The 23538-nt window shown below is 36.2% G+C and overlaps 1 pseudogene; it reads left to right on the top strand.

The window, feature by feature from the left end:
• The first annotated feature begins 2005 nt into the window (after positions 1–2005).
• LOC140018587 (uncharacterized mitochondrial protein AtMg00810-like) overlaps positions 2006–23538 on the top strand; it is a 34045-nt pseudogene continuing 12512 nt past the window's right edge.

The raw sequence follows: 23538 nt of genomic DNA on the forward strand, positions 1-23538 counted from the left end.
CTCCCAAAATACCGGTTAATATGGTATCAGAGCAAAATTCCTAGGGTTAGGGTTAAACATCTAGTCAAAAGTACTGTTCAGCTGCACTGTTCACGCCGTTACTGTTCACGGTGCAGTACTGTTCACGCCGTTACTGTTCACACATCACTGTCATCTCGAGTTTTGACCCTTTCTTTGGTTTGACGTGCTATTCGCTATGGTTGAAAGGTTTGTTAATGCGGTTAACAATGACCAAATTGAATCGAATTTTTCAGCACATGGGTCCCAGAAGACTGTTACTATATCTGAGAAAGATTATGTTAAATTCCTACAATACCAATCTACAAATCACGCATCTCTTCCCTCTACTTCTTTAGCACAAAAAGGTAATGACTCATGGATTATTGACTCCGGGACTACTGATCATATGTCAGGTACCTATAAATTTTTTTCTAATTTTCAAGAGTCTACTCCCTTTCCTCATGTTACTTTAGCTGATGGATCTAACACTAAAGTTAAAGGACTAGGCACTGTAGAAATTAATCCATCACTTCCGCTGTCTTCTGTTCTTTACGTACCCAATTTGCCCTTTAATCTAATGTCTGTTAGTAAGCTCACTAAATTTCTACAGTGTACAGTTACTTTTTCTCCTGATTTTGTTGTCATTTAGGATTTGAAGACAAAGAGGACGATTGGTGGAGGGCATGAGCATAATGGTCTTTACTTTCTCAACTTCAATGGTCCAATAGCATGTCCAACTACTGTTTCTCCTCTTGAAATTCACTGTCGTTTAAGTCATCCGTCTTTACAAAATTTGAAAAAGTTGGTTTCTACTTTGAGTCAATTATCTTCGTTAGAATGTGAGTCTTGTCAGTTAGGAAAGCATCATCGTGTTTCTTTTGCTCCTAGAGTCAATAAACGGGTTTCTGAACCTTTTTTGTTAGTTCATTCTGATGTTTGGGGTCCTAGTCGAGTCACTTCAAAATTAGATTTTAAATATTTTGTAATCTTTATTAATGATTTTTCAAGAGTTACATGGTTTTATTTAATGAAAGATCGTTCAGAACTATATTTCATTTTTTGTGCATTTGTTGCAGAAATAAAGAATCAATTTGGTTTGTCGGTACGTATATTTTGCAGTGATAATGCGAAAGAATATTTTTCCACTCCTTTTAATACCTTTATGAGTAAGTCTGGTATTATTCATCAGTTCTCTTGTCCTCACACTCCACAACAGAATGGAGTTGCTGAAAGAAAAATTGGACATTTAATCGAAATTGCTCGAACACTGTTGTTGCACATGAATGTGCTCAAACAATTTTGGAGTGATGCAGTTCTAACTGCATGTTATTTAATTAATCGCATGCCATCTAATATTCTTGGAGGTCAATTACCTCATTCCATTCTTTTTCCTCATGTACCTGTGTTTAAATTACCTCCTCGTATTTTTGGATGTGTGTGCTTTGTTCATCAGCTTACTCCCGGAGTGGATAAATTAGATTCTCGTGCTATTAAGTGTATTTTCTTAGGATACGCACGAGCGCAAAAAGGGTATAGATGTTACAGTCCAGTTTTAAATCGATTTTTTACTTGTGCTGATGTTACTTTCTTTGAATCCACTCCATATTTTATCAAACACAGTATGCCTTGTGAGTTAGACCAGTGTCCCTTATTACCTGAGTTATCTAGTCCACTAGATTCCATAGCTCGATTATCTCGTCCTCATCTTCAAGTTTACTCTCGTCGTTCCATGGTTGAGAAAGTTCCTGATATGCCACGCACTTCACCAATTAACTCTCAATCTTCAAATCCAGGTATGACGCCCTCATCTGAGTTAGATCTTCCTATTGCTTTACGCAAAGGTAAGAGACATTGTACTTCCCATCCTATTTCTAATTTTGTTTCTTATTCTCGTCTCTCTATGTCATATTCTTCTTTTGTTGCTTCCCTTGATTCTATCTTCATTCCTAAGTCTATTACCTATGCTTTTAATCATCCTGGTTGGAGATTAGCTATGTAAGAAGAGATGTCTGCTTTGGAACAAAATGGTACTTGGGATCTTGTCCCTCGTCCTTCAGGTAAGCCTGTCGTTGGTTGTAAATGGGTGTACACTATAAAAGTACAGCCTAATGGTTCTATTGATAGATTGAAAACTCGTCTGGTAGCTAGAGGATTTACTCAAGTGTATGGAGTAGACTACTTAGAAATATTTTCTCCTGTTGCAAAGACTACCGCGGTTCGTCTTCTTATCTCTTTGGCAGCAACTTACAATTGGCCATTGCATCAGTTGGATGGGAAAATTGCATTTCTGCATGGAGATTTGGAAGAAGAGGTATATATGGAACAACCTCCTGGATTTGTTGTTCAGGGGGAGAATTCGCGGTTGGTTTGTCGTTTGAAAAAATTCTTATATGGATTGAAACAGTCTACGATGGCCTGGTTTGGCCGGTTTAGTAGTGTTTAGTGTTGTCATGGAATTCGATTTGACAAGATGTGGAGTAGATCATTCTGTATTTTATCGGCATTCTAATGTTGGTAAAATTTTATTAGTTGTTTATGTGGATGATATTGTGATTGCAGGTGATGATGTTGTGGGGATCCAGAAACTTAAATCCAATTTGCAGGCGAACTTTCAGACAAAGGATTTAGGTCATCTACAGTATTTTCTGGGTATTGAGATAGTTCGGTCTAAATATGGAATTTATTTATGTCAAAGAAAATATGTACTCGATATGCTGAGTGAAACTGGGATGTTAGGTTGCCGACCTGTGGATACTCCTATGGATCCTAATGTGAAATTAGTAGGAGATCAAGGTACATTACTAGATGATCCTAGGTAATATCGAAAACTTGTGGGTAAATTAAATTATCTCACTGTAACGAGACTTGACATTTCGTTTGCAGTGAGTGTTGTGAGTCAATTTCTTGATACCCCTCGTACTAGTCATTGGGATGCTGTTATACGGATTCTCAGGTATCTTAAGAGTGCTCCTGGAAGAGGGTTGCTGTATCAAAATCATGGACACACTGATATTGAAGGATATAGTAATGCAGATTGGGCTGGTTCTGCCTCAGATCGAAGATTGACCACAGGATATTGTGTATTTATTGATGGTAATTTAGTGTCGTGGAAGAGTAAGAAGCAAACAGTTGTCTCCAGATCAAGTGCAGAATCTGAATATCGCGCTATGGCTCACACTGTGTGTGAGTTGGTTTGGTTGAAGAGCCTGTTACTCAGCCTATGAATTTAGTGTGTGATAATCAGGCAGCTGTTCATATTGCGTCTAATCCAATGTTTCATGAAAGGATAAAATATATTGAAGTTGATTGTCATTTCATTCGAGAGAAATTGCTTGACGGAGTTATCAAGACATCTCATGTACCGTCTGTAGATCAATTGGCTGATGTGTTTACCAAGAGTTTAGGGGGCTCTAGGGTGAAATACATTTGTAACAAGTTGGATGCTTATGATATATATGCTCCAACTTGAGGGGGAGTGTTAAGAGAATATAAGTATTCTTGTAAATAATAAATTAGTAAGGGTATTCTTGTAAATAGTTTGTTAGGTTTGCACTCCTATAAATACTAGTTGGCCACTCATAATACGGTGACTAGATGTTTTCCTCCCAAAATACCTGTTAACATATACAAATATAAGTATAACTCAAATCGTTTGCATATCATTCACATCCATAATTTTGAAAGTAACGTCATTTGTAAAGCAATCAGCAGTAAATAAGGACAAGCAATTTAAAAGCATCTTATTGATAGTTGTACATGAGAAATTGTAAAGTCATAAATCATTTCGTCTCAAGTCACAAATCTCTTCATATCCATTCGTAAATCAACTCATATCAATTCATAAGTCTCATTTCAAATCAGTTCATAAATCATTCCATCAGATCAGCTCATAACAAGTACATGAAATGACCGGCTACTGAGTACTCAGCCTAGAGATTAGACCCCTTCTAGGTGGGCGACCAATAGATTTCATGACTATCGATTGATCTCATTTCATTCTTGGGTCAATCGGCCGGACTTTATACCAGACTAACATGACCTTATCAATCGACTGGATTTTATACCAGGCTACCATGACTTTGTCAATCGGTCAATCGGCTGGGTTTTATACCAGGCTACCATGACCTTGTCAATCGGCTGGGTTTTATACCAGACTACCATGACTTTTTCAATCGGTCAATCGATTGGACTTTATACCAGGCTACCATGACCTCCCCAATCGGTTGGGCTTTATACCAGGCTACCATGCGCGTTAGACAGGACTATAGCCCCTACCGTCTATTCCATGACTGCTCTGAGTTTTACTTGTCAAAATTCATTCATATACCGTATACATAACTCTTTGCTTTCATAAAAGATTCAGCTCATTTTGTATATAAGAACATATCCAAACATTTCAAATAAGTCACATGGTCCATTTTTGTATAGTAAAATATAACTTTCATAAGTATCCAAGTAAAGCATTTAATCAAACACCTTTCAAGTCAACTAAACAAAATCGGATTGAAAACAAGAATTTCGTTTTGCACATTTGAAATCTCAGAAGGGTAAGTACCACCTACCTTCATCTGGCTGCTCGAGTGAAACTATCTTAGATCTTTTAAACTGGTACCATACCTATCAAATGCATAGGTTTCCTAATTAGTTGTTATTTCCTATAAATGCATAAATATACAAACTCTGAGTAAGTCAAATATTCGTGTCTAAACTATTATATGAATCCTAATAACATCTTCATTAAATTGATGATTTCTATTTTTGGAAAGTTTCCTAATTTGGAAAGTTTCTATTTTTAGAAAGTTTCTTAATCGGAACGGCTCTCCTTTTAGTAAAGTTTCCTAATTTAAAAGAGAATAATTACTCATAAGCATGCTTATTATTTTGACTACTATCTTACTATATCAATTTATAATTTATAATTATTCATTATTATTATTATCGCCCTTGTTGTCGCTACTTTATTTTATTACCACTTATATATATTTATTAATTAGTTATTATTACCTTTCGCTTTATTTTCACTTTTGTGCATGTGTAGGTGTTATTTATATATATATATATATATATTGGTTTAATATTATAATTATTGACTTAGTTTACTCCACTTGTATTTATATTTTCATTTTATTTTCGCTTTTATCTTTAATTTACTTTATCTACATCTATATTGTTATTATTATTGTGATTATTTTAAGCATTTAAAAGAAATTTAAAACCTATCTTATATTGCATAACTTTATCTAATAGTGATAGATTAAAGTGTCTTAGATTTCTACTTAAATACCTTAGGCTAATTAAATAAGCCTGACTGACGAAATCTTTTAAAATATTCACTTAATTTAGGTTGGGTCTTGAAATTTAGTTCCTACGTTAGTCCAAAAAGGTGGGTTGATTATGCCTAAATTTTAATTATTGGACATTCACTAAACCCATACTATATATATATATATATATATATATATATATATATATATATATTAGAATCTATCATTATTAATATAAGGTTTTTTTTTTTCCTTTACTTGTTCGAAAGATTTGGGCCAACCTTTCTAATGGAGCCTTTGTTGCCAGCACTTGCAGGCAGCATTTTTTTTTTTTTTCAATTGGGCTAACCTTTCCTCCGTACCAAAGTCGCAGCACTTGCGGACGACTTTTGACTTTTTTTTTTTTTTGCATCGCTGAAGCTTGCCTTCAGCAATGGCAGAGAACAGCAATGGCGAGTTCTTTTCTTCTCCTTTTTTTTCTTAATAACTTTCCAATCGATTTGGGTAAACCCTATTCATTCCATAATAAAATTTAATACCTTAATCCTACTAATCCAGATACGAATCCTCCTAAATCTCATATACCAGCATACATCTCTCTATATATAATATAATACATATCCGTAAAATCTTTAGAATAATTAATCCGATTACTAGAACTTAAAAAGAAGTTTCACGTGAATTTGGGACTTACAGGTCTAGGGGCCTAGTCGTCTGATTGATTGACGGCGACACTTGCTTCTCCTTCTCTATTCTCTGATGGCTCTTGCCCTAAGGGGAGGTAGACAATGAAAGGTAGGGAATAAGTTTTTTTTTTTTTATTTGATAGAAGTCTTAAACCCTAATAACCACCCACTAGTAGATGGGTTAGATAAGAGTTTTAACTGCTATGAACTTTTACCCTATCTTATCTCATTTCTATCCCTCAATAATCCTTTAACCTATCCTACAATTTTTTATTTTTATTTTTTACTTTTACTCATGATAAATATCCATTTAATTAATTGGCAAATATAAAAATTGAGCCAAAAATCGTGGGTTTTACAATCGTAGTCATGAGAAGAGTGACAAGCATCTTAAATCATCAAAAGGGTGAATTTAAGCAGATGACTACTAAACAATACGCCAAAACTGTAGACAATACAAGGCGCAAGAAAGACTAAATAATAGAATTCCTTTGTTTGTATATGATACTTGTTTGAGCCTGTAAGATCTATGCCGTACAGTATCTCAAATGAATTTCAGCTGCATCGAGTTATAATCCTACACTATCCAACATCTATCATGAGAAGCGTGCACAAAACACACTTCAAGCATCAGTTCAGAATTACCACAATGACTATTTTCTTCTCTCTCTCTATTTCCTAAAACAACAGGAAGTTGAGCCTAGGCATTTCAGCTAGTACCATCTAACTTGTATCAGTTGGCTGGGTTAATTGTCCAGTGTCTTGTTTATATAGCATGCTACAATCTTGCACAAAGAAATTGCAGAAACCTCTAAAATGATCAAAAATTAAGTGACTATTCACATCATATTTAACTCGTCCTTCTCAATTTCCAACAGCCCCTAAAAACTTTCCTTTTCCCCAGGAGAAAATACAAGTTTAATCTCCACTGTATTTCCACCTCATATTCAACTCTCACTTTTCTCAAAGAGAAAATGCAATGAATAATTAAAGGAAAACATCCCTCCCTCCATTGACAATGTATCGATTAGCATTATTTGAAGTAAATAAAGCAAAGGAACATTAGACAGTAAACCAGAAGGGGAAAAAAGTAGAACTGATCAAAATACTTCCAAACAACAATCTTTCCTAATTTCTTATAACTAGAGGTGCCAAAATAGGTGATTTGGGCGGGTTGAGTTGGTTAAAATGGGTAATGGGTATAAGTGAGTCAACCCATTTATACCCTTTTAATTAAATGGATATAAATGGGTAAGTCAAAAAATGAATTGGGTAACCCAATTATCCATTTATAACCCATTTATTTTAACTTTTCAAAAACTCATTTAAATTCATTTTTGTAAACTATGTTATCAATTTGTACCACCCTTTGCACCCATCATTAGTTTTAAATATTTACTTATAATGTTCAATAAACATAATTACCAATTTTTTTTCATCCGTACTCTATGTCACAAAATTACATACTATTTAATTATTGAACAATAAGAATATAAAAATTTGACCTAAGTACTATAAAAAGTTAATATAAAAACTTGATTCAAAAATTTTGAAATATTTTTTTCGTGTGTAAATTTAAAATTTCATCTTGAAAAGGTAGGAAAAGATGTTAAAACTTGTCATAAATTGATAATGCTGAAAAATGAGTAACTTAACAAACTAAGAGAAAATAAAATGATAAGATAAAACTCATAAATAATAATAATAATGAAACAAAAGTAGTTAACATCATGACAAAATGAAGAATCTGAAAAAAAAAATGGGTGGGGGAAGAGAGGGGGTTTAGGGGAAGACAATTCTAAATGGGCTAATTGGATTTGATACGTTATCCAATAATACCCATTTATTAAATGAATATTATCAGGTAATCCATTTATACCCATATACAAAAACTTAAAATACCCATATCCTTCTATTCATTAGCGGATATGGATAAATTTAAATAAATGGGTTTGTTTGACAGCTATACTAATAACAATCAAAATCCACTTTTATGGCTAAGTATCATACATCACTTGACTATAGGACATCTTCGTTTAATGTCTATCTCTGCCATCTGTCAAACAAATATACCTCTCCAAGCATGCTTCATCCCTTATTTATATATCATGTACCTCTAGTATCAAAGCCATTCTGCAACCATGATTTTGTTTTTTTTTTTATCAACCTTATAAATGGTCCTAGGAAGATTCTAAAAACTGGCGTGGCCAACGTGTTAGATTAAGGGAAGAAGGGTCAAGGCCACCAACAGTACTATCTTTAAATTTAGCTGGAAAACAATTACAGAAAAAGGAACTATCTACATCCTGTAAAATACCAAAAATTATATGTACCAAAGATTCAGGGATCCATCCCAATAGCTGCATCACAAAAAAATGCTAAAGAAAATCATTTCCTTCCAATTGCTCATGACCCCTCAGAAACCAAATATAACTAACAATACATTCTTTATTGCCCTATAAAGGATATTAAGCTATAAAGGAGTCAACATAAACAAAATAGAAACAAAAAAGCACTCAAGGTCATCGAAGATTTTTTTAAAAAAAAACTGCTAGGAAAGCATATCTAGCCACTACCTGTTCAGATTATTGTTATAGTTTCCCTAAATCCTTTACCCCAAATCTTCTTTCTTTTGTCTGAAAATGTTACTGTCAGTGCCCAGACCGTACAATGTCATATTGAGTCTATGTATCTGGGCGATTTTGAATTTTTCAAAACTGGGGTATCGGTACATGGCCAAAGATCTAGAATCAGCTAGAGGGGGTCTATCTTGTATCCCATCTGTAAGTAGCATATTAAATACAACTTAAATTATGAAATGGCTCATACTTAAAAGAAAATTTCTAAATGATCCAAAAAAAAAAGAAGACAAGAAAATTAGCTTAAAATAAAGAAGAGGGAAATTTGGGGCAAAAATGATTACGCAACCAATTTCTAAATGGTATAAAGCTTTAGTGACAAATTATAATTCATCGTATACAAGACACAAGTTATATAATTTCGTAACAGTGACATGAAATAATAAGATTGTTCACAATTAAAAGTATGTGTTATGTTATTGTTACGTAACATTATCTGAATCCTACTTCTCAAAAATTTATTTTGTTGGCAAAGTTTAAACTGTTTTGATCGATCCAAAAAGGAAAAAGTACACAGTTGAGATCTACTCTCTCTCTCTCTCTGGGGATATTCCAACCATGTGCAATGTAGTTTGCTAATGACAGTTTCCTCTGGTAAAGAAAAAAGAAAATTGATGATGGGAGAGCTTTAACAAAATGACAACCACTATAAGAAAAACCCTAACCGCTAATCTATTTGTCATGCATGCAGACGAAAATCTCCACTTATTTTTGTGTCCATGTTAAGATCTGAAACCATATGCTTTTGAGAATTTTGAGAGTTAAAGAGAGTGTTGGTAATAAATAAGCACATAGTTCACACAAAATTTAGAGTATTGTGGAGCCAAATTTATTGGTTCCAATGGATTGAGACACAGGGTCAGTCATAAATACTACAAGTCCAACACGGAAGACTTGGAAAGTTGGCGGGCAGTGATTGGCGTAAAATATGATATTAATCATGCAATGAAGACGTTGACGAATTATAATAGAGAACCAATCTTACAGTGAAGACGTGGACGAATTGTAGCTAGGAGTCAACCATACAATCAAACCGTGAACAATTCTTCAGCAGGACAAAGAAGATTATGTACGTTAGTCTAATTTATATTTCAATCTCCAGCAAGCTTAAGTTCCAGCATGGGATTGATCCGATTTTAACCTATTTTATATCCTTTCAACTAGATTGGTCCCCTGTTTGCTTCTGTTTCAATCGGTTGAACTGACCTGTGTAGTCCAATTTGTCCAAAAAATGAGTTTGGTTGAGATATGATTGAAGAATTACACAACAAACTTAAAATTTGTGGGTCCAACGTACCAATGGGATAGAAGGAATTGTACTCTTGGTGGCTGTCAAACTATCAAAAATAAAATTTATATTAGACCTATTACCGAAACTGAATGAGTATAGTGGTGTGTAGGGTCGTCTACTTAGGGAACTGGTAGACTTATCACACACAGATAATTGGGAGATTTTTGGAAGGGAGATAAAAGAAACAAATTAAAAATGGAAGGTTACTAAACAATTGCAAGAAGTGCAATAACTAAAGAATGTAATAAACAATTCATTGACACAGCCTAGTCAAGGAGATAATCTCGGCACCGGGTCACGCAATTGATCATAGATACCTGAATTATTTCACACGTTTGCAAATAAATTGATTCTAACAATTTAACAACCGCCAAACTACCAATCTCTCCTTAATTATATGGTAGTTCAGAGATGCTCTTAAACTACCCCTTTGTAAAATAGATAACCCTAGAGACGTTCGAAAGATTTAATCTATTAACAGTTTTAGGAATTAGAGAGACCCAATTCTAATTAACAAACACACATGCGGGTTCATTTAAACTAGATTAATTATTCCTACGGCACCGATTAGACTGCTTGCGAGGTAATGAAATTGTCCTGTTCGTCACTAATTTAAGATAATCAAGTGATACGCACCCTTGTCCTGATTGGCAGTATACTATTCAGATAATTGAACAACTGGCCACATTGATCCAATAAATCCAAACAATAATAGGCTGTTAAAACAAAGAATAATTAAATACCCACGAACGCGGAATTTAAAATAGAGTAAAACAATTAAAACGATCTCACAATTGATTGTGCACCGGATCTTGATTATTCCTCAACTAGATAAAAGCATTTAGCTTTGCCGCATAACGACGAAGCAATTGCAAGCTTTCATGGACTTTAGTCGATTGAAGAAAAGTAAAGAGCGGCACAACCGCTAGTCTAGAACTCACGTTGAGAACGAAAAGGAAAACAAAGATAAAAGGTCCGAGATTTTGAAGATAAAACACCCAATCTATTGTTGTCCTCTTTTATAGCGTTTGCACAGCCAATCTCTTTACCAACCGAGAGTTTGTTTCTATAAAGGATAGCTTCCTTATTTTCCTCCTTGAGTTGTTACCAAAGGTCTCCTCTGAAGATGTTTCCTAATCCCACGCAACTTCAAGATACGTCTCCCAAGAACAGCGGCAGCTTCCAGGAATAGGTCCCGCAGTCCGTCTTTTTAACGCAACTCTGCGGTATCTGGCGTGGGCACACTCTGGAATGACTAGTCTTCTGGAAATTGGCCTTTTTTCATCACTTTTGACACCAACCACCTACAACTGACACAAATACCAATTATGAGCAGAAGCCTATTACTTTGCATGATAAGTGGTTAAAATTGAGACCAAATACCATCAAATAAAATGCACAATTGTCTCACTATCAAATCTCTCCACACCAAAACGGTGCTTGTCCTTAAGCATCTCAAAGCTCAGAGGTACAATTATAGCTACACACACGAAGCAGTCCAAAATGCGAGTACAAGTGTCCTATTCTCCTAACAATGTCATCAAATTCAGAAATTTCAAGACTTAACCCTCTCTTATAGAATGGTATATGACTGCTCACCACTTCGACATGAAACACAATGAGGTCACACTCACCACACGATAAAATGATGTTACCATATGTTTGCTAATATATCACATCGCCACCACTGAAACCGAATGTAATGCAAAAATCAAAGGATCTTGATGCGGGTTGTAATGGGGTTCAGGTACGGGTTGGATCAAACGGATAATTTAGGTTTATTATGTCAAAGGCAATACCATCGACCTACTGCATGAATTCCAATTTCCTTCTTCATTCCAATGATCTTTCCAAAGCATACCCATAAATTTTTCAAAAAATTAGCAAGTGCAAGCACAACCAAAGGTTTCACCCCACTATCTCAACATTGCACATATTGATACCACCACTTTGCAACTCTTCTTTTTTTTTTCTTTTTTCTTTGTTTTCTCTTTTTTTTTTCTCTTGTTTTCTTCCTTTATTTTTTTCTTTTTCTTTTCTTAGTGTGCTCCTTTTCTTCTCTTTTTTCGCTTTCTTTCTTCTTCTCTTTTTTTTTGTTCAAATACGCACAACCACAAGGAGCTATAGGCACACTCGCTAATTTCAATCATTCCCTTTCACACAATTCGAAATCATCATGCACTAAAATCAAGGCATTCCTTTGACACGGGATAAAAATAAAAAGGATTCAAACACAATGGAGTTAAGGGTGACAAAATGAGCTATTAAACAAAGAAAAGGTCTAGGTTCAACCACGGTCAACTAAGGGAGATCTGATTAAGGTTGGTTTTTAGAAAGCCCAAAATGGTTAACCTAAGTGCCTTTATCATTTTAATGCATCAAATTCAAGAATGTGATCTTCATATGTGAAGATCACAATCAACCCAATAAGCACAGGTATCTCCCAATTTAAAAGGGTAGTGCACAATAAATGGCCCACCAAATTAGTAATGTAAAGCCCTGAGCAATTTACGCCCAACAATTCAATCAATACCAGAAAATCACCCCAAACAATGTAACAGTTAAACTCCATGGGCCATGGACGTCCAACCAATTTCACTCGAACAAACTAGGAGCAATGCGACTGATTAAACAAAGCAACAAATTTCAGCAATTGGACACATATCCACCCAAAATCCCAACAAATGCCCCCAAGAATTCAGCAAGTCCAGTAATAGCAGGTCAGAATTTAGGCAATAACAACTTAGTCACAAGCTCTGAGCTTTCAATCAAGCAGCCAACCAAAGAGAATGAATAAATGTTAGGCAAACTACCACAACCAGTGCCACTGGTATACGCATAGAGAAGAATTAAATCAAACGGCAAACTCAATTCACTAAGAAACCCCAAACAATCACTAAATAGCACTAGAGATGAAAATGGGAAATAATTGGCTAGCAACTCCCAAAACAACTCCAAACACCTCCCAAATAAATGAAATGTCAGAGGAGCCTTCAAAAATCAAATACCAACAAATGCAACCGAAGCTCCTAAATAGTTCAACGGGAAGGGGAAAATCAAGCAAACCACTTCCTGTTTTTATCCAACAAGAAACCCACTAAAAAGGCACAAATTTCAGCAAATGAGGATTCAGGGAAAATACTAAACGAGGGGGAAATTTCAATACCTCCACCTGTCAATTTTTCGACAGGTGGTGACGGCGCGTGGGGCAGCGATGGGCGGCGCGGCAAGGACGGCAACAACGGCACTGCGTTGGCGGTGAAGGGAGAGAGAGGCGCAGGCATGCAGCGTGGCTCTGTGGAGGCGCGCAGAGGCACTCGTGCAAGGTGAGAGAGGAACTCGCGATGGCGCGTCAGCTGCGGGAGGGGAGAGTGGCGGCGTGCGCATTGGGCAGATGGTTCGCGATAGGGGAAGGCCTTTGGAGCTGGTGGTGAGCGAGGTGAGCTGGTGAGGTGGTGGCGGGCTGCGTGGACTGGCGGTGGAGCTCGGAGCTTGGCGGCGAACTTTGGAGCTACTGAAGGTGGTCCGTGAGGTGGAGATTGGAGCTCGGAGGCGGCGGCGATGGAGGCTGGTCAGCGGCGTGCGGCAATGGATGAGAAAAGGAGACTGGTGGCATCGGAGAGAGTGAGGGAGATGATGGCGAATAAGCGAAAGAAAAGAAGAGAAGGGATACAGGGCAGCGGGGAAGAAGAGGAAGAAAAGGGAAAGAAAGAAAGAAAGGAAAGAAAGAAAAGAAGAAAAAGGAAAAAGAAAAGAGAGAAAGAAAAAAAGAAAAAAAGAAAAAAAGAAAAGAAAATAAAATGATTTTGGGGTTTTTTTTTCAATTTTTTTTTCGAATTTAAATTTTCAAAATTTGAATTTTTGAAGAAAAAGAAAAAAAATGCCTTTCGAATTTTTGAATTTTCTCAATGTGAAATTTTAAATTTTTTTTTTTTTTTGGATTTTTGGTCGTCAAACACCGCGTGGGCACGGCAAGATTATAAAACGTCCACTGATCTCAGGAGACACAAACACCGCGTGGGCACGCCAATTGGTAACCGTCCACTGACCTCAGGAGACGCGGTGTGATTGCACTTCCTGGCCACTGTTAAGGAAAATGTTAATACCGATACTATCCAACGGGGAAACGACAAAACAAAAGAAATGAATAACTAAAAACAATAAAACCAATATTTGGGTTGCCTCCCAAAAAGTACGTTTCTTTTATGTCTTTGGCTAGACATTGTCATATTTGTTCAGGGAGGATAAAATCTTGTAGCTCGTCTTAATGTTTCATCCTCTATATGGTCCTGATAGCTCTCGTAAATAGAGTAATTCTTGGGCACACGAGCTACGGGCTTCCATGAACTAGCAGATGGCGCCAAATCGGTCAACAATAATCTGGATTCTTCACTCACTCCTCCATCGCGTGCATTTATTGGTTCAACATATTTTGCCATTACCGCTCTTAACTTATTCCTGTCATGAAATTTAAAATTTTCTGGTATAATAAAATCAATCTCAATAACAGGAGTTGAAGAATAGAAGTCAGGAAAATATTGATTAAAGAATGGAGAAGATGTCACCGCATTTGGAAATTATTCACTGGATTCATTCACTTGAACGAGTTGATGTTGGGGTCTCATTTCTTGCACTTCAACTTCTTTTTCAATTGCATTTTTAGATCCATTTTCTTGAGACTCTTGTAGCTCCATGTCACTTGTCAGAATAATTGCACTCTCATCTTCTTCAAGGTCGACGATGGTTTGTGAGGGCAATTTTTCAAGGTGAGAAGCTAATCGCGCTATCTTGGATGTCAATTGTTTCATTTGATCCACCAGGTCGCGAAGGCTCGCTTGTGTCTCCTGATGAAATCGATATGTATTAATAGCAAATAATTCAATCAATTCCTGAAGAGACATACCTGACATGGATGATGGTTGTTGAGACTCTTGCTGTTGAAAATCCATTGGCCCGGTCGCATAATTAAAATTGGAATTATCAAACCATCCTTGATCATACCTGTTTGGGTAAGGGTCATACCACGTTTGAAATCGAGGTGGAAAATCTCCAAAAGTATCAATTGGAGCTCTTAGATTATCTTGAAATGCGGGGCATGTGTCAGTTGAATAACCTGAATTAAAATAAGTTCCACAATTTGCAACAGCACATTGATCATTAGGAAAAACATGAGTCTCATAACCCCATTCAGGAATAAAATCCAGTCTATCATCAAAATATGGAATGTTAGCAGCCATAAACTATATAAAAAAAATAAGAGAAAAATAAATTAAAAATGAAAATAAGGTGAACTCAAAAAGGAACAAATTAATCTGGCACCAGTTCCCCGGCAATGGCGCCAAAAATTGACAGGGTGTCGAGCCTGTGCAATAATAATTACCTACTCGAGAAAAATACAGATTTTGTATATAGCGGTGAGTAGGGTCAAATCCACAGGGATTGGGGATAACTTATTTCTTTTAGAGTTCGAAGTATGGGGGATTTTTTGGAGAATATAAAATAACTAATTAACTAACTAATAAAACAACTAATAGAAATAAATAAAAATTAATCAATAACCAATATGATTCTAACCAAAGGTACAACTTTTCAGACACGGTCCATGCAACTGATCATCGATGCAAAGATAATTCAATTACTCATTAATAGACTGGTTATAGTTGTCATACACGCGATGAACAACCAATCTTTCCTTAATTTCTCGATAGTTAAGGTACGACCGTTAACTATTTCTCTAATCAAGAAATAACCCTAGGTACGACCGTAGGATTTAATTCCCCAATTGCACTAAGATCTAGAAAAGCCCAACCCTAACCAACAAACACGCTACGAGGGTTTGTTTAAGTTAGATCATACGTTTCCCTAACATGAAACCAATCACGCTAGTCGCCACTGGTATTAATCAATTGAACAATTACGGATTCAGTCAATTAATTTGGCATTAGATCATTAAGTTAATTCAAATATCGGGCCCTTGACATTCAAATAACATAACAAGCATAAGCAATTAAATCAGGAAACGCACAAATACCAATAAATAAAGAAAATAAGTAAAATAATTAGATCTCACAGATGTTCGGAACCGAGTTCTCAAATTGACCTTCGACTAGAAAAACTTAGCCACGCCTCATGAGAAAATCTCCACGTAATTTAATTGAGATCCAGGCCATCAAAGGAACCAAGAAAGAATAAAACTAAACAATGCTAAAAGCTAAGCTAAAACTATTGATTCGAAAACCTTCAGCACGTTTGTCTTTTTTTAAAGCCAAAGGGCAATGACTCATACTATCTAGTGGTCCCCATGGATTAGGAGTCAAGGAGCAAAAGAATTGGAGCCCTGCCGAATTAGGAGTCAAAGTCCAAGAAGGAAACTCTGCCGAATTGAGAGAAACCAAGTCCACAAGATGGGGTCCTGCCGAGTTGCTCCTTGTTTCCTATTACCAGTAGAGCTCTAATCTCCTAATCAGCAAGCAAATGCAGTCCGTCTCTTCCTCTCCTTGTGGACCAGGTCGATGGAGCCTTCTTGAAGTCTCCCACTTATGGAGCAAGTCCCTCCTTTTTTGTAGTTTCTTGCTCCAATCCCTGAAATTAAGTCCAAATACCAAATATAAGTAAATGTTACTAATTAAAACAATATTTGGAAAGGACCAAGGGGAAATTAACAATAAAATAACCAACAATTAACACCCTATCAGTGCCCTTATCATTTTAATGCATCAAATTCAAGAATGTGATCTTCATATGCATAACAAAGTAAGTTCTAGAACAATCAAGTCATGTGCGATATCACTCAATGAAAGAACATAGAGCAGTTATCAATACAACGCTCATTGGCTCAACAGCTCACAAAATGGTTACTAATTGCCTAGTCTTGAAAAATTCATCATTTAATTTCATTATCAAGAAGACAAGACATTTAACCCACATAATATAACTGCTCATGTTTATAGAGTAATTGCAATCATCATAGCATCAAGTTCCAACAATTTTCAACTGTAACCAAACGAATTCATCAAATATCTATTTTTTTTTCAATGTAAAGAAGTAGAATTACTCCCCTCCCCCACACCAGAAACCTACATTGTCCTCAATGTAGCAAAGAAAAAATAGAAATAAAAAAGAAAGGAATTAGAACTTCCCTGAGGCTGAAAGAATGCGACGAAAGCACCATGGGGGAAGAGGATAAGGCAGTTTAAAGCCATCATGGGCCAAGAAGACAACCAGATTTTGTGTCTGAATGGAAACATGGACTTGCAAAGCTCTCTTTTTTCTTTCTCACAATGGTTGGAAGGCGTGGGCACGCTTAAGAAGTGTAAGTCATCTGCCCATTCTTTGTAACGGTACCTATAACATTCTCTGTGAAGCGTGGGCACGCCTTGGAACCCGTAATCTTCTGGTTATCAAACTCTAATCCCAGTAAAACGTCACAGAATACACCCAGGACCAAAAATAAAAATTTTCTGTCAATAAAAATCCAAAACAACCTGATCTTAAACACAAAAAATATGAAATAAAAACATAAAAATGACTAAAAATTGAAACTCTTGGGTTGCCTTCCAAGTAGCACCTTTCTTTAACGTCTTTGGCTAGACAATACCACGCGCTCAATCTGGATGTAACTCAAATTTCTTGGCAACTCTTGACATCTCTTGCAATCGATTACAACCTTCAATGCATCTCTACCATTTAATTCAAACTTTGCTGCATAAAAGGGTCAATTACATCTATAACAAAAACAAAATGTGTGTGACGCCCCGAAAGAATGAGTATGAGAACTCGAAAATTGTATATATTTTCTAGACATTATTTTGTTTCCTTGTCTATAATTTTATGCCTTTCTCCAATATATTAATTTCCTATACACTTTTATAAAGGAATATAGTTTTCAAATCATTTTCTTGATACAAGTTAGTCCACGTTGAGTTTGAAGTGTATTATGAACGTGGGACCCGCTAGTACGGTAAATGCAATATATTTTTGACCACTTGTAGGAGGTTTGTATTAAGTAATATTATTTTACAAGGTACTAAGAGATAATTCGAAGTTACCTATATGGATTAGTATTAGAGAGACAAAGAGATAAGTTTTAAGCTGAAAGGTGACAAGTGTTACCATTCAATTCATCCTTGGACTTTTGACCAAGATATTTTTTACCTTCTTAAAGCTAATTTTGGCCAATTTATGTCTTCATTTTTAGCTCCTTTGGCCGGCCCTCTCAACAAGAAAAGAAAAGAAAGTTCTCAACTTGTTTCTTCCATTTCTTGCCTTGATCTCACAAACCAACCGTTAAAACTTTGATTTGCTCCATAAAAACCTTTCTCTTGGTAGGATTAAGGTGAGTGGTGAAGTGGTTTGAGAAGCAAAGGTGCTAAGTTGCTTGTTGTCTTGAGGTTACAAGGTGAGTTGTTAAGAATCTTTCCCTTTAGCTTTGATAATGTTCGATTGGTAGCTTTAGTGGTTTAATATGATGCATATGGTGTGATTATGGTTTGTTTATGGTTGGAAGTGAAGGTTTGATGAATTTTGATTTATTCTTATTATTTTTCTGTTTTGTATGAGGATTATGGTTTGATCATGGTATGATGGCTGGTAATGGTGTAAAATGATACTTGTATATGTTAGTTGAAGTTGGTTGCGGAAATTTCTGGTTTGATACGAAATTCCAGGTTTAGGGTTTCAAATTGCCCTGTTCTGACCGGATTTATTTGAGCATGTTAGAGGCCGAATCAGGTTTCGGGTAAAACATGAAAGTTGTAGAAAATGGTGTTAGCTAGTTTCCTACAAAATTTCAGCTCAATCCGAGTACTGTAGCATATGAAATGACCGAAATACCCTTGACTGCCCATGAACCCTGTTCCGCGCCCAGATTTCTGTTTTCGTGGAGTTTTCCACTTTTGACCATGAAAATGCATGATTAGGCTTTTGAGATCTTCATAAGAATTGTAGGTTTATATCTTGGCTTCGAAACGCCATAAGATTCGTTTCAATTCGATAAGGGTAGTTTCAGTTATGGATATTGTGCCGAAAGGTGTTAAACGGAACTTTTATACGTTAATTGCGATCGTTGCGGAAAATTTACGCTTAAGGGAATGAATTCCGGTTTCTAGGGATTAATTGGGGGTTTTTCTAATGATGGCTCTTAAGTTTCTAATTAGATTTGATTGAAGGGTTTTGTGGCCTAATTGGATGTGTTTTATTGTTTATGAGTTATATGTATGATTGTGGTTAAATTGCTATGAAAATGAGCTTTTATTTGTAGGTTGGAAATGAAGCATTTATGGGGAAATGCTGTCCGAATTTTGAGAATGTATGATTGCTTTGAGTTTGTGATTTAGGGTTTGGACTCGGGCAAAGTAATGATATATGATGGATGGTTTCTGAGTCGTGGAGGTGAGTGACCCTAAACTATTTCCAAAGTACTTGTGAAAAATTTCTTGCATTATTTACTCGATTGCATATCATGCGTGCTTGCATGTGGGTTCATGACATGATTTGGCTTTAAGGAGTTCTTGGGGTGTCTTGTGCTGAACACCAACGTCTCCACCCTATTTATTGTTCATGACATGATCTGGAGCACCAACGTTGCTCCCTCTTATTGTTTACCGTTAAGTGATCTATTTGAGCGTTGGGTGTTTAAGTGCAATGATTTCACTGGCTCACGAGAGCAAAAATACGTACATTTGATCTTGGAATCATGACATCATCGAAATGTATTATTGTGAAATATATTTGATTACTGATTTTATTGGTTACTCACTGAGCCTTTAGCTCACCCAAAAATATTTTATTCCCCTCCACAGAGCTCGTGGCGAAGGAAGGCTTGTAGTACTTATTCACGTGATTGGATGGCATATATCTCGTACAGTTTGGATTTGGAATCATTTTATGTATAGTTGGGAATTGTTTCCGCTTCGCTTATGACATGTAATTATTGGAGAATTTGATGTAATATTTGGAATTTATATTGTAATCTATTTGAGGACTGTAGTGAACGACTGAGTCACGGCGAGAGCTGAGCAGGCGGCCCGCCGAACCCTTTGATTCGCCTTAGGATGAGGTGGGGCCGTCACAGTTGATATCAGAGTTTAGGCATCAGATCTCTGTAGTGTATCCTAGACTTAAAGTTTAGGATGCCGGACTGTGGATTTGGTTTGAAATACCAGAGATTCTTGCGGGATGTCTTGACTTGATTGGTACAAGATGGAAGTCGAGGACGACATTCTTTTAAGGAGGGGAGTTTGTGACGCCCCGAAAGAATGAGTGTGAGAACCCAAAAATTGTATATATTTTCTAGACATTATTTTGTTTCCTTGTCTATAATTTTATGCCTTTCTCCAATATATTAATTTCCTATACACTTTTATAAAGGAATATAGTTTTCAAATCATTTTCTTGATACAAGTTAGTCCACGTTGAGTTTGAAGTGTATTATGAACGTGGGACCCGCTAGTACGGTAAATGCAATATATTTTTGACCACTTGTAGGAGGTTTGTATTAAGTAATATTATTTTACAAGGTACTAAGAGATAATTCGAAGTTACCTATATGGATTAGTATTAGAGAGACAAAGAGATAAGTTTTAAGCTGAAAGGTGACAAGTGTTACCATTCAATTCATCCTTGGACTTTTGACCAAGATATTTTTTACCTTCTTAAAGCTAATTTTGGCCAATTTATGTCTTCATTTTTAGCTCCTTTGGCCGGCCCTCTCAACAAGAAAAGAAAAGAAAGTTCTCAACTTGTTTCTTCCATTTCTTGCCTTGATCTCACAAACCAACCGTTAAAACTTTGATTTGCTCCATAAAAACCTTTCTCTTGGTAGGATTAAGGTGAGTGGTGAAGTGGTTTGAGAAGCAAAGGTGCTAAGTTGCTTGTTGTCTTGAGGTTACAAGGTGAGTTGTTAAGAATCTTTCCCTTTAGCTTTGATAATGTTCGATTGGTAGCTTTAGTGGTTTAATATGATGCATATGGTGTGATTATGGTTTGTTTATGGTTGGAAGTGAAGGTTTGATGAATTTTGATTTATTCTTATTATTTTTCTGTTTTGTATGAGGATTATGGTTTGATCATGGTATGATGGCTGGTAATGGTGTAAAATGATACTTGTATATGTTAGTTGAAGTTGGTTGCGGAAATTTCTGGTTTGATACGAAATTCCAGGTTTAGGGTTTCAAATTGCCCTGTTCTGACCGGATTTATTTGAGCATGTTAGAGGCCGAATCAGGTTTCGGGTAAAACATGAAAGTTGTAGAAAATGGTGTTAGCTAGTTTCCTACAAAATTTCAGCTCAATCCGAGTACTGTAGCATATGAAATGACCGAAATACCCTTGACTGCCCATGAACCCTGTTCCGCGCCCAGATTTCTGTTTTCGTGGAGTTTTCCACTTTTGACCATGAAAATGCATGATTAGGCTTTTGAGATCTTCATAAGAATTGTAGGTTTATATCTTGGCTTCGAAACGCCATAAGATTCGTTTCAATTCGATAAGGGTAGTTTCAGTTATGGATATTGTGCCGAAAGGTGTTAAACGGAACTTTTATACGTTAATTGCGATCGTTGCGGAAAATTTACGCTTAAGGGAATGAATTCCGGTTTCTAGGGATTAATTGGGGGTTTTTCTAATGATGGCTCTTAAGTTTCTAATTAGATTTGATTGAAGGGTTTTGTGGCCTAATTGGATGTGTTTTATTGTTTATGAGTTATATGTATGATTGTGGTTAAATTGCTATGAAAATGAGCTTTTATTTGTAGGTTGGAAATGAAGCATTTATGGGGAAATGCTGTCCGAATTTTGAGAATGTATGATTGCTTTGAGTTTGTGATTTAGGGTTTGGACTCGGGCAAAGTAATGATATATGATGGATGGTTTCTGAGTCGTGGAGGTGAGTGACCCTAAACTATTTCCAAAGTACTTGTGAAAAATTTCTTGCATTATTTACTCGATTGCATATCATGCGTGCTTGCATGTGGGTTCATGACATGATTTGGCTTTAAGGAGTTCTTGGGGTGTCTTGTGCTGAACACCAACGTCTCCACCCTATTTATTGTTCATGACATGATCTGGAGCACCAACGTTGCTCCCTCTTATTGTTTACCGTTAAGTGATCTATTTGAGCGTTGGGTGTTTAAGTGCAATGATTTCACTGGCTCACGAGAGCAAAAATACGTACATTTGATCTTGGAATCATGACATCATCGAAATGTATTATTGTGAAATATATTTGATTACTGATTTTATTGGTTACTCACTGAGCCTTTAGCTCACCCAAAAATATTTTATTCCCCTCCACAGAGCTCGTGGCGAAGGAAGGCTTGTAGTACTTATTCACGTGATTGGATGGCATATATCTCGTACAGTTTGGATTTGGAATCATTTTATGTATAGTTGGGAATTGTTTCCGCTTCGCTTATGACATGTAATTATTGGAGAATTTGATGTAATATTTGGAATTTATATTGTAATCTATTTGAGGACTGTAGTGAACGACTGAGTCACGGCGAGAGCTGAGCAGGCGGCCCGCCGAACCCTTTGATTCGCCTTAGGATGAGGTGGGGCCGTCACAGTTGATATCAGAGTTTAGGCATCAGATCTCTGTAGTGTATCCTAGACTTAAAGTTTAGGATGCCGGACTGTGGATTTGGTTTGAAATACCAGAGATTCTTGCGGGATGTCTTGACTTGATTGGTACAAGATGGAAGTCGAGGACGACATTCTTTTAAGGAGGGGAGTTTGTGACGCCCCGAAAGAATGAGTGTGAGAACCCAAAAATTGTATATATTTTCTAGACATTATTTTGTTTCCTTGTCTATAATTTTATGCCTTTCTCCAATATATTAATTTCCTATACACTTTTATAAAGGAATATAGTTTTCAAATCATTTTCTTGATACAAGTTAGTCCACGTTGAGTTTGAAGTGTATTATGAACGTGGGACCCGCTAGTACGGTAAATGCAATATATTTTTGACCACTTGTAGGAGGTTTGTATTAAGTAATATTATTTTACAAGGTACTAAGAGATAATTCGAAGTTACCTATATGGATTAGTATTAGAGAGACAAAGAGATAAGTTTTAAGCTGAAAGGTGACAAGTGTTACCATTCAATTCATCCTTGGACTTTTGACCAAGATATTTTTTACCTTCTTAAAGCTAATTTTGGCCAATTTATGTCTTCATTTTTAGCTCCTTTGGCCGGCCCTCTCAACAAGAAAAGAAAAGAAAGTTCTCAACTTGTTTCTTCCATTTCTTGCCTTGATCTCACAAACCAACCGTTAAAACTTTGATTTGCTCCATAAAAACCTTTCTCTTGGTAGGATTAAGGTGAGTGGTGAAGTGGTTTGAGAAGCAAAGGTGCTAAGTTGCTTGTTGTCTTGAGGTTACAAGGTGAGTTGTTAAGAATCTTTCCCTTTAGCTTTGATAATGTTCGATTGGTAGCTTTAGTGGTTTAATATGATGCATATGGTGTGATTATGGTTTGTTTATGGTTGGAAGTGAAGGTTTGATGAATTTTGATTTATTCTTATTATTTTTCTGTTTTGTATGAGGATTATGGTTTGATCATGGTATGATGGCTGGTAATGGTGTAAAATGATACTTGTATATGTTAGTTGAAGTTGGTTGCGGAAATTTCTGGTTTGATACGAAATTCCAGGTTT

Source organism: Coffea arabica, chromosome 1e (genome assembly GCF_036785885.1).
Source record: "Coffea arabica cultivar ET-39 chromosome 1e, Coffea Arabica ET-39 HiFi, whole genome shotgun sequence".
In the NCBI taxonomy this organism is placed as follows: domain Eukaryota; kingdom Viridiplantae; phylum Streptophyta; class Magnoliopsida; order Gentianales; family Rubiaceae; genus Coffea; species Coffea arabica.